At 38.1% G+C, this 11534-nt stretch overlaps 1 protein-coding gene across 7 annotated transcripts in view; it reads right to left on the bottom strand.

Annotated features, from left to right (window-relative positions):
* Window positions 1-11534, bottom strand: part of MYO5A (myosin VA) — a 105785-nt gene that overhangs the window by 81216 nt on the left and 13035 nt on the right. The gene's annotated exons all lie outside the window — the stretch shown is intronic.

The following is an 11534-nucleotide window of genomic DNA, read 5'->3' as shown; positions in this document are numbered from 1 at the left end:
GTTCCCTTGAAGTTCACATTCCTCCTGCCACACACAATGATTCACATGCCGCTTCACCCATGTGACTGCGGTATATTTTGCTTTCCATGATCAGTAAAATCATGACATCAAAATACAAGAGAAGCAATCAGTACAACCATTACAATTTATTTATTACTAGGATCCTAATACAATAATAACAGACAGGCAAAATTGTTCTTCAGGTACTAAATCAGTGTTCCTTGAACTTTTTAACATTAGATTTTTAGGTCTTCAGGGAACCCCTGCTATATTTTCTATATTAGGTTAGTGGGAAGCATGCCTCTGACATTTCTGGCCATTGGGAAGGCTGCTACACTTACAGATAGCTAAAAAGATAATTGGTGTCAGAAGTAACTGACCTGAAAGTCACAAACTGCTCATTGCTCACGAAACCCCTGGCAACCTCTGGAGGAACCCTGGGTGAGAAACACTTTACTAGATAAATATAAAACTGTTCAAATAGTATTCATTATTATTATCCCATACACATATTTTCCAGGACATTTCAACATGGTCAATAAAAAAAGTCTTGAATCTGGCATGTAGCCTTGAAAGTATATCTAGAGATTGTTCATATAGAAAAACACTTCACTTCTTGCATGGCCACCAGAAAAAGTGTAGCATTTTCTACAAGAAGCAAGAGGAGTGGATTTATGGAAAGAAAGGTAAATCCACACTTAGAACACTTGCAGACAATAGACTAGCTCTGACCTCTGCCAAGGTCATACCATACTTGATCCTAAGGTAAGAATAGGAACCCAAAAAGCCCTTTTTTCCAATTAAAACAACATGAACTTGAAAGTTAACTCAACCATTATAGTTACCAAGCAGCCAACATATGCTCAGACAGACGCTGTAAATTAAAAGCAACATTTGTTTTGTTTTAACGTCGAGACAAAGCAAGAGAGACAGCTGGTAAAAAAATGTACTGTAAATATGACCTAAAAAAATCTACTTTTTGCCTGGGGCTTATTATTTTTGCAGAGTTCCTAGCAGGACTGGCTTTATCTAATCTTTATCTGGTGGTTTGTGATGTCCTAGGTGTGCATTAAAATGTAACACAAACTGAGGTGCACCTCCATAATGGAGAACATAGGAATAAATAAAGGCTTTGTTTATGATAGAATCAAATCAGCTTGTATTGCCCCAAAACAACCTGGCCCATTGTAGGAGGGCAAGTGATTAAGGAACTTGTCTTTATCCTTCAGAAAGAAAGCCATGAGTTATTGGTGTGAACGTACAGTACAAGTGGAGGAACCACCTTACACATCCTAGCAGAACACTTTGAAATGTCTCTTCGGATCCCACAGTGTAGCGTTAGATAGGGAAAACGGTCCCAGGAAACTTTGAATTCAGGCTATAGCAAATTCTTATCAGTTAAACCTCTTTAACAAAACCAGGCTTTTATTCTAGAGATGTTCTGCAGAGGAGGGTTAATACAACACGCATGTCTGACAATTGCTAGTAAGAGCAGACCTACATAAGTGGAAATGTCATAAAGACCTAATACTAGGGCATCCGAAAAGGGGGGAAAAGCCTTTTATTTTTTGACAATAATTATGTATGGCTTCTACAAATTAAATAAGAAATCACAGAATCTACCTACTTATATTTTCAAATTTAAGAAAATGAGTGACCCTATAGGTCAATGTTTGCTGTGTGCAAAAAGCCTGTTAGTTGTATGGTAATATACCTACACTATGACTATATATGAAATATTTAACATTTACTAGTAGCAACAGATTTCCTGCTAACACCATGTTTACAATACAAAGGAATCTAATAGTGCCCATCGTATGGCCACTAGCTAGTGGTTTCTTACTGCTCACACACCATTTGTTACTATTACACACTTGGCTTACTATGTGGCACCAAGTCACTGGCAAAATACAGCACCTTATGGGATAGGTGTAAGGTTTGGACTGAACATTTTTTTTCTCTCTTTTACTTCACTATTGACTATCACATTATCAATCTGGGATGGTGCTTGGGATAAGAAGAAAAGTAGACCACTTATTTTAAAATATTTATTAGGTATAAGCCACTGCTGTGACATTCCAGGAAGGGTTTGATAAGGCAGTTTAGAATTGTTTCAGTGCTGACATGGTGATCACATACTTTAAAAGCATATGGTTGGGGTCTTCACTTGGTCTAGGACTGCAGTATTTTGGTACTAAAACACATCCAGGACCTTACAAAGGAGCTTACTTATCCTTTAAGTAACCATTTAAAATACTCAAAAAAGCCTTGATTCTGCATTCACTTTTGACATCAATGAATTTCATTGGATGATTTTGTGGAAATGTCCCAAATCACACCAAAATGTTAGCAAAATGAAAGCCCCTTTTTAAGGTAATTCAAACTTAATACCTTCTTCTATAAATAGGAACACATTTACAAAATCTAACCTGTCTGGACATGCTAGGGGCCATTATATAACAACCACATTGATGACAACTGCTTTATTTGGTCAAATTGTGGCTTTTACAGATAAATTTCACTGGTATGAGACTAGAAGTCCAAAGCCACATCCAGTATGAGAAAACAACTCAACTGATGCCAAGGACAAGCCAATCGAATGTAATGACACAAACACTAAATTTTAATGTCAAATAATACTCTGTTCTATTAAAAGATAAACAAGTACACAACTTACGAAAGCAACCATCATAAAGTTGTTAGAACAAATTAGGGTGACCTTTAGGATGCTCAGACCAGTCCATGATAAATTTCACTTCCTATAACCTTGTTATCCCATCAAGGACATTACAGGGAAGTGTCATAATAAAAGGTCGCCTTCTAAAACTGGAGGCTGTGAGATTTAAAAGAAATGTGATAAGGATGACATATTACTTCTGTTGCAAGCACGTTCAATAGACAGTAGTACAACAGCATCAATGCTAACAAACATTAAACACAACAAATAATAAGCGGTAATTTAAAATTTTGCAGCTGTAACCAAAACAGGAGTTAGGGTTAAATCTCCCTGTGGGAACAGCTAATACACTGATAAATGAAGAACGAATTTCCCCTGCAATTGGTAACATTAGGCCTAATTTATTAAAGCTCTTCAAGGCTGGAGAGGATACACTTTCATCAATAAAACTGGATGACCCAACAAACCTGGAATGGATTTCCTAAAAGTCATTTGATATTTGTTTGCAAATGTTTTCAGTCCTGGACCATATTTAATATTGAATTTCAAGGACAGGGTAAGAGAATAAATATCTTTAAGAATCCAGACTGTGTCAGCATTGTAAAAAATGTGACTTACTAAATTTCAGTTAAATCGGAACCATATCTAAAAACAAGTGCAGACCCGCCATCTTCACCCGATCATCTTCCAGAAGTCCAGTACTTGGCCATCTAGATTGGCTGGCCTGAAACATGTCCACAGGAGTTAATTTGGTTGCGGCAGCCATGGGAGGGATATCAGGATACCTGGCAACGTGTGCTGAGCAGTGTGTGCACTGATCAGGGTTTTACAAAAAAAAGACAGTTAACAAACAGGTAGGTTTGTTTTATTGCAGAAGGGTCATTGCCCCTGTCTTTGTGCAATAAAGGCCTGCCTGTTTGCGGAGTTTAGTTCCACTTTAAAGTGTACAACATGTTTTGCTTAATGTTGGTCGGTATTAAAACCCAGGCCACTGTCTGTCTGAGCCAATGCAGGGGACATTCACCCTATTTTTGACCATTGTCACTGTGGCCGAAAATAGGAGTGAATCCAAAAAGTGAGTTGCCGCTAGGACAAGCACAGAAGCTATATCTTCCACCAGCATAATGGGTACACTAAGGAACAAATTTCTCTCTCTTCCTGTAGTGTCTACAAGACACGAAGTAAGATCTTCTTAAAATGGATCTTTTCTTACCAGTTTTAGATTTTAGATATACATAAAAACAACTATGAAATATACATTAAATTGAAACAATTCAAATTAAGTTGACTACACATGGGCATAGTACAGGTTTTTATTTTGGCTGCTGATGGTATGACCTGTAAGAGATCTGGCCATTCATGACCGAAGCTTTATTGACATGCACACTGGCCACATAAAACTGAATTTTTCACCCCTTGCTGTTTTGTATCTGACTAGTTATCTTTAAATGTAAAACTTGTGGACAGAATATACATGGCTAGCTAACATATGAGAAGTATCAGATGACAAGCCACACAATATTCATGATCTATAGACAGCTGCACCCACTGCAGCTCCTGTAGTTTCATCTGAATTATTAACAGCAGATGTTAAAACTTAAATCCCATTTGTATGTAATTTATACGCATATAAAATGTTAAATACGCATCTTTTGCTCTGTTACCAAGCTCATGGTGTTTAAAAGATCCTGAGCAAACACATGAGACTATACGAGTTTATCCCTTGACACCCACATGTATTCCTTGTGCGAGATAACAGAACATGAAGCTGTTGGTTGAACAGAAATATAAAACCAATAAAGCTAAGCCCCTCATGGAAATATAAAGCCATTAATACCAAAATGCTGTGGGTATCTAAAAATTATAGACACTTGTGGAGCACAATAATAGACATAGGTTTTCCTAGGAGACCCACTCAAGGCCCAATTCAAATAAATCTGATGCATCCCTGCACAAATAAAATAATTCAATAAACCATATTCATTTTAAATATTTGCATGGTTCTTAAATTTGACTTGCTCTAAAAATATTCTTTGTCCTGTCTAACAGCACAACAGGCCTTCAACCTACTACAACCATGACAATCTAGTTGACCCTGGAAGCTCCCGCATAAAATATCACTATTACATTTTAAAGTCCCTGCATAATAAATCCAATAGATCTCAAATGCCTGTATTACACATATTGGGGTTTTAGAAAATCATTCTACAATATCAACACGCATGGATACTTTGGCCATAACAATTGGAAACATACAGAAGTAAAATGGCAGACATACTTACTTTAACATAGGCAAAGTCTAAAAAGTTCTCCATTATTCAACAGTAATTTCTAGGATGAAGAAAGTAGTGAATTCATATTGGGCTATGCTGAGCCAGAATTAAGGAGAAACAGATATGTTCCATCCCTTTTCAGACTGACCATGCTTGATCATCTGTTTCCAAAGACTACACTAAAGAGCCATGGAAATCACAAACATGGACTTGTGACATGACATTCTCAGACTGTGAATCCACTCATTGTGCCCATTTCCTGCAATACACCAGTATGGATTTGAAGTCTCAAAGGGCTAATTGTGTTATGCTGAAAGCAATAAAAATATGTGATCTTGTGATAATCAAACTGCTTGGCTTGGAAAACTCTCACTAGCAATGTTTATTAGCACATCCTTCACATGTACGAAAATCAACCTCACATCAAATGACAAACATTGTGACAGTCTTCAATACAACTCTCTGTCTATTCAGCAGACACGCCATTGGCTAATAATAGAAACAAAACACTATGTGATAGGGAAACCGTCACATTATTAGGCTTTTTGCACAGGTTATTCATATGTTTTCTTTTTTCAACAGACATGCTCCCATGGAGTGGATGGGCTCCCCTAATGACAGATCTGCTAGCAATAACCCACAGTCCAAAGGAAAACAGATTTTTTTTAGAAGACATCATTAATATGTTGTTTCAAACCACATATGCTTAGGTAAGTGTTTTCTATGTCATTATCCTGGGTCAATTTTAGGAATGGTGTGGGTATGTATACAGCTAAAAGCGATCTTCTTTCATGAAAGTATGTGAGTCATTAAAAATATGGAAATGTGAACAAATGTTAAAAAATAGGAACAGTTATTGCATATATAATTATTGTTTCTATTCATTTTCGTTGTCATATGCAGTAAGTTTATGAGAACTACTATATCTCATACATATATTGCACACAAACTATGTATATATTTGTTACAGAAAATATTGTTATATAGGGTAAGGGCTATGTCATAAAGTTGACTATTTTTCTGTGGTACTTTTTTCCCTTCCTCTCAAAAAAGATTGTTTTTCTAATTTCTTGGTGCGAAAATCATATTTAATTTGCATGGAATTCCAAACGCAACTTTTTTTGGAATCTGCAGTACTTAGCACCTTGGTTTTATCAGTGTCTCATGTGGATAACAGGATAGCCAAGGTAAGTTATCCTTTTTCACTTGTATGGACTTTATTACAACGTCACCCATGTGTTAAAATAAATAAAGGGCCAGTTTAGAATCCTTTATAGCACTGAACATGACCAGTGGGAGGAATTGCATACCATCACTGTCCATGTCAGTCAGAGGATCTTGTCTCCAAGTGTCAGTGGGAGTAAAGAAAATGCCTGTTGTTTGGTGTACGTGGAAGGGATCGCTCCCATTGTTTGGTGTACGTGCTTCCCATTGCTGGTGTACGTGGAAGGGAACGCTTCCCATTGCTGGTGAACGTGGAAGGGAACGCTTCCCATTGCTGTTGAACGTGGAACGGAACGCTTCCCATTGCTGGTGAATGTGGAACGGAACGCTTCCCATTGCTGGTGTCAATATGAAAAAATGCTACCCATCGTTGGGGTTAGTGGGAGAAACTGCGCCCCATCATTAGCGTTAGTGGGAAGAAACTGCGCCCAATCGTTAGTGGGAAGAAACTGCGCCCCATCGTTAGTGGGAAGAAACTGCGCCCCATCGTTAGTGGGAAGAAACTGTGCCCCATCGTTAGTGGGAAGAAACTGTGCCCCATCGTTAGTGGGAAGAAACTGTGCCCCATCGTTAGTGCCCCATCGTTAGTGGGAAGAAACTGTGCCCCATCGTTAGTGGGAAGAAACTGTGCCCCATCGTTAGTGGGAAGAAACTGTGCCCCATCGTTAGTGTTAGTTGGAGGAACCGTGTCCCATTGTTTGTGTCAGTGGGAAGAATTGTGCCCCATTGTTGGTGTCAGTAGGAGGAATCTCCTGTCGTTGGGATCAATGGGAAGAGTTGTCTCAGTGGGAGGAATCATGTACCATGGTGCGTGTCAGTGAGAAGAGTTGTTACCCATTACTGGTGTCATTGGACGGAACTATTCCCCTATTATGGCTGCATCCGAACCGTAGGCTATCATTTAGGGAACACTATTCTAAGGCTAAATTGGTTATTTTAAAACAAAGGGATAGAAATTTATAAACATTTTAGATAAAAAAAGTCCTGTTATAGATAGCAATCAAATTTCACTGTGTGTTATGTAACTGTCCTAATTTCTGTATAACTTAGAGGTATAATGCACAGACTGACAATGTGCTGTGTTATACAGACATTTAGTCTAATCAATGGCATTTCTATCAACTTAATGGCATAGTTGTTTACATCTCTAATTTTATTACCAACGTTTCTGATGTTGGGAGGCCTGATAAGATACAAAACAGCTGATCTCCAGCTGACAAAACAGGATAATTTGTTGTCTGTACTCGATTCACTATACCATCACTGGAAATCAATAAGAGCCATGCTGCTTCTGTGCTCCATCCACCATTGACAACATACCTGCAAATTTTTCCTAAATTACAAAAAATTGTCATATATAATAATCCTGTTAATCAGAAAACAGAATTAAATTGCATTAAGAGAAGTTTAGTAAAAAAAAAAAAAAAAAAATGTTAAAACAATAAGCAAATTTCTGTTTTGTAAAATCTAAGCTTGGTCTTGGCTCCTTCATATTGGTCACCAATGTGATAAACATCTTTACTAACCAATAGGGAGAAGCTTGGCATTAATTTCGAATGGCATCCAAAGGCACAAAGCAGCCCAAACGCACTTATGTTACATACACCACAATGCCACTACAGTGTTTTCTTGTCCATTCATTTTATTACCAGGTATTGCATGTGCACAAATGTCCCAATATAAAGGATGGGCCTTCCAAGTCTGTGAAATCTCACTAAACTAGGAAAATCCACAATCAATCCCACAATCAATCCCAAAGTCATCTCACTTCACTTTCACAGCATCAGGAATTTGGAATGCATGTTGTCTCCACCTGTATCCTCATTCATTCTAAATTCTAATGTTGTCAAAATGTAATGTATGTTCTACTCTTGGACTTGCAAATGCAGCAGGACTTGACTACACTACACTTCCCCACAAAAGGTTTGTCTTTTTTTGTCCCAAATGCAACACAAATAATGGCTTAAAGAGATACGCTTGTGGTCATGATATGTTTGGGGGTGAATATACTACTGGTGTGACTGATATATAATGTGGTGGGGATGGAGCATATCCTCATTTTTTTTGTGGGGGGAGCAAATGAGTTACATAAATCAATGGAATGCACAAATATAATATATTGCCAGAGGGCATAATATGGTTCTGAACAAGGTATGTGTTGGTTAAGATAAATATATGTTAAGGATGTACTGATGAGGTTTGGCAAAAATTTTTGAAGGGGACTTTTTGCTGGGGAAATATATTTCCCTTTTTACAATTTCGGATATAACAATAAATGTATGCTCTGATCAAGGAAAGTATTTGTAAGTGTTGGTAGGGTGCCGGGGAGGATTAATAATGAAAGGGGCCCAACAATTTGTGATTAGGCCACTGGTAAAGAACGCTTTATCCTACAAAGACATTCATTGGTGGTAAGCCATCCTTTAGGAAACCGGAACCCATGATGGCCTTCATCTAAACATGCTAGTGGTCTGTCCCTGGCTTCAGTATTTCCCGAGTCACTCAGAACAAGCGTGAAACAAGAAGTTAGAGTCCATGAAATCCATATGTTTGCTGGATAGCAGCTGAAAAAATCTCAAAGCCTACGTATCATCATGACTATCAGGTAACTGGAATTTCAATTGCAGCCAACATGCTTCATTCAGTAAAGGGTTTTCTTTAAGAGTAGCAATAATATTATGCAGCAAAGGCAAGAGGTCAGAAGAGTCCACACACAGTTTACAAAGAGTGCTTCAGCTCTGCATGGATCCATTACAGGCGGCTAGGTCCAATTAGAAGCATCAATCGTAATATGGTTATATATAGTCCAGAATGTGCTGTGGAGTGCATTTACATGGTGTGCTCTTCATACATGAGCTGAGGAGCTGAAAGCATTCACAACACTTAAAGCCAGGCTGCTAGAACTGGAGACTTTGTGACGCTTTCATGATTTAGTTCATGTACTGTCTGTCATGTACTATCTGAATGAATAAATTAAATATTGAAATACATCTCAACGGTAAAACAAAGGGTTAGTTTAGAAACATAATTTTATTTTACCGAGTTTGAAGTAGGATATTGGTAATGTTAATGGTTTTGAAAAAATATATACCTGTATATGTGCAGGGCTGTATTTTAAGGCCAGTTACCGTTCACCCTCGTCCCTCCCTCCAGCTCTCAATCACCATCATTCTGGCTATCTATGTAGCATGCATGATCATATTGGGCTCTTCTCCAATGGTGGGCAGTCCCCAGTGATGCAAAAAATGTTGTGTCCCCGATTTTTTTTTTTTTTTTTAAGTCCTGGGCATGATAACAGGAGATCCATAACAGGAGGCAGGTCCTTGAAGTTCTGCACTTTGTGGAATTAGGTTGAATACCATGGAGTGTCAGTCAGCCCAGAGTTGGACCTGAGCTAGATCAGAGATTGGAGAGTCTACAGAAGACAGCACCAGAGAGAAGGCGAGTGTTGCACCAATAGCTGGATTTTTTTTCAAGAAGTACAAAAAGAATAAGTTCACTTAAATAACTGATATGGCAAGAAGATACAGCATCATACACATGATTATACATTTGATTATAGAACCAATGGCCAAACAGTGTATGAATATTTTGAACATAAATGCTATTGTATATACCAATTTATGACATGGGCACTCGGGAACAGCCGTTTCTTTATACTGTGCTGCATGTGAACCATCTTGATCTGTATTCTGTGCAATAATGTACAGGCCCAAAAGTTTTATTCCGATGGATGAACATCCGAACAAGCCTACATTGTTTTATAGCAGTCCTTTGTTCATGCTTTGGGATACTTTATTTTTACCCTACATTTATATGACCTCTATAGCTATCCATGTAAAGTTTCAGGACTAATACATACATTTCTATGTAAATTCCACCTTTACAAATAGTTACTTTCAAAATCAGATGCGTAAAACAATGATCAGTGAATGCCTATAGTCAGGACTTAACAAACAGAATTCAATAATCAGTTAATAGAAAGACACATTTGGGTTTATCCTTACTGGGTCACTGGTACTTGAACTGGATTTTAAAATTTCCAAAAGACACTTTGACATATTGTAAAAGACAATTATTACTCAGCTACTAAACAGATGAGGTCACATTAGGGCTAGGTTCAGACCAGTAAGCGCTCCTTTATTGCTTCCAGCAGCTTGCACCTTGTCATTCCGTCACTCATTGCATCTTCAGATTTGACAGCAGTGAGAGGTCGGCTCATTGCCATCCCCATTCATTCTCCAGGGGGCTGCTGCTAGTAGTAGCTACATGTAGAGTCTCCCCAGAGGCAGTGATTCACTGGCACGAGCATTCGGTAATGGATTTGAACATAGCCTTACTACACTAGTCTTTCTCTGGACTCCTGTTCTGATAGTCACTCATTGCAAAGACAACAGAATATTGGAACCTTTGTTTGGTTATTCTTGCTGTCTAAATCCATTTGGGGACATGGCTTCTCTGTTCTCTGGAAGACCATGGCAAGTGAAGACATGGCCAGCAATAAAAACATACTTGATTAAAAACACAAGGAAAACTCAAGCTGTGCATTTTTAATAGCATTCAGATCAATAAGGTGTGCAAAAAACACAAAAGAGTTGCAATAGAATAACAAGAACCTTAAGTAAGAAGAGTTGTTCTGCAAGCTGTCCAAAAACAGTATTCTAAATCTCTAAGCAATGACCTCACACCTGCACCTCCATTTAAAGGTCACATACCGGTGTCACATGATTTTGCCTAAAGTGCTTTAACTAATTAAATTACTGATGTCTGAGATCATTTTATCATGGGGGAAGGTTGCCTATTAGTGAATTAGTATGTTTGAGGACCTGACTGCAACCATGTAAAATATATTGGTGGCCCATGACTCCTTCCTCCCTCCACTTCGGTGCTTTAACCTCTGCCATTCTCATTAGCATTTAACTCTCCCAAGGGTATCAGATGCCTGACGTCTGTGCACCTATTGATATTGATCAGATTAAGCAGGAATCGGATTATATATTGATTTAAGTGCCGTCATCCCTAGCATTATATTGGTCAATATAGTACAAAACCATGTGGTCTCTGATCTCTGGCTACTCTCCCCCATGCCCTTGCTGATCAACAGAACAACGGGCATTACTGATCAAATATCATTACTATTGTTTAAATGTATGGCTTGCTTCTGTACAGTAGTAACATAGGGGTCAGGGCTGAAGTGCTGAATATTTTCAGCTGCAGTTTGTTTTTAAAGATGACAGGTTTACTTTTAAAGTGAAAATTTACTTTAAAAATTAGAAATTGCACGCAGGCAGGTTTGTTAATGGAACAAGAGAGATCGCCTTTCCCTTCTGCAATCAAGAAGCATTCTGCTTCCATTTTTT

This window comes from Pyxicephalus adspersus, chromosome 2, assembly GCF_032062135.1.
Source record: "Pyxicephalus adspersus chromosome 2, UCB_Pads_2.0, whole genome shotgun sequence".
Classification (NCBI taxonomy): domain Eukaryota; kingdom Metazoa; phylum Chordata; class Amphibia; order Anura; family Pyxicephalidae; genus Pyxicephalus; species Pyxicephalus adspersus.
The sequence above is the reverse complement of the archived record's forward strand: the minus strand, read 5'-3'. Positions and strand labels throughout refer to the sequence as shown.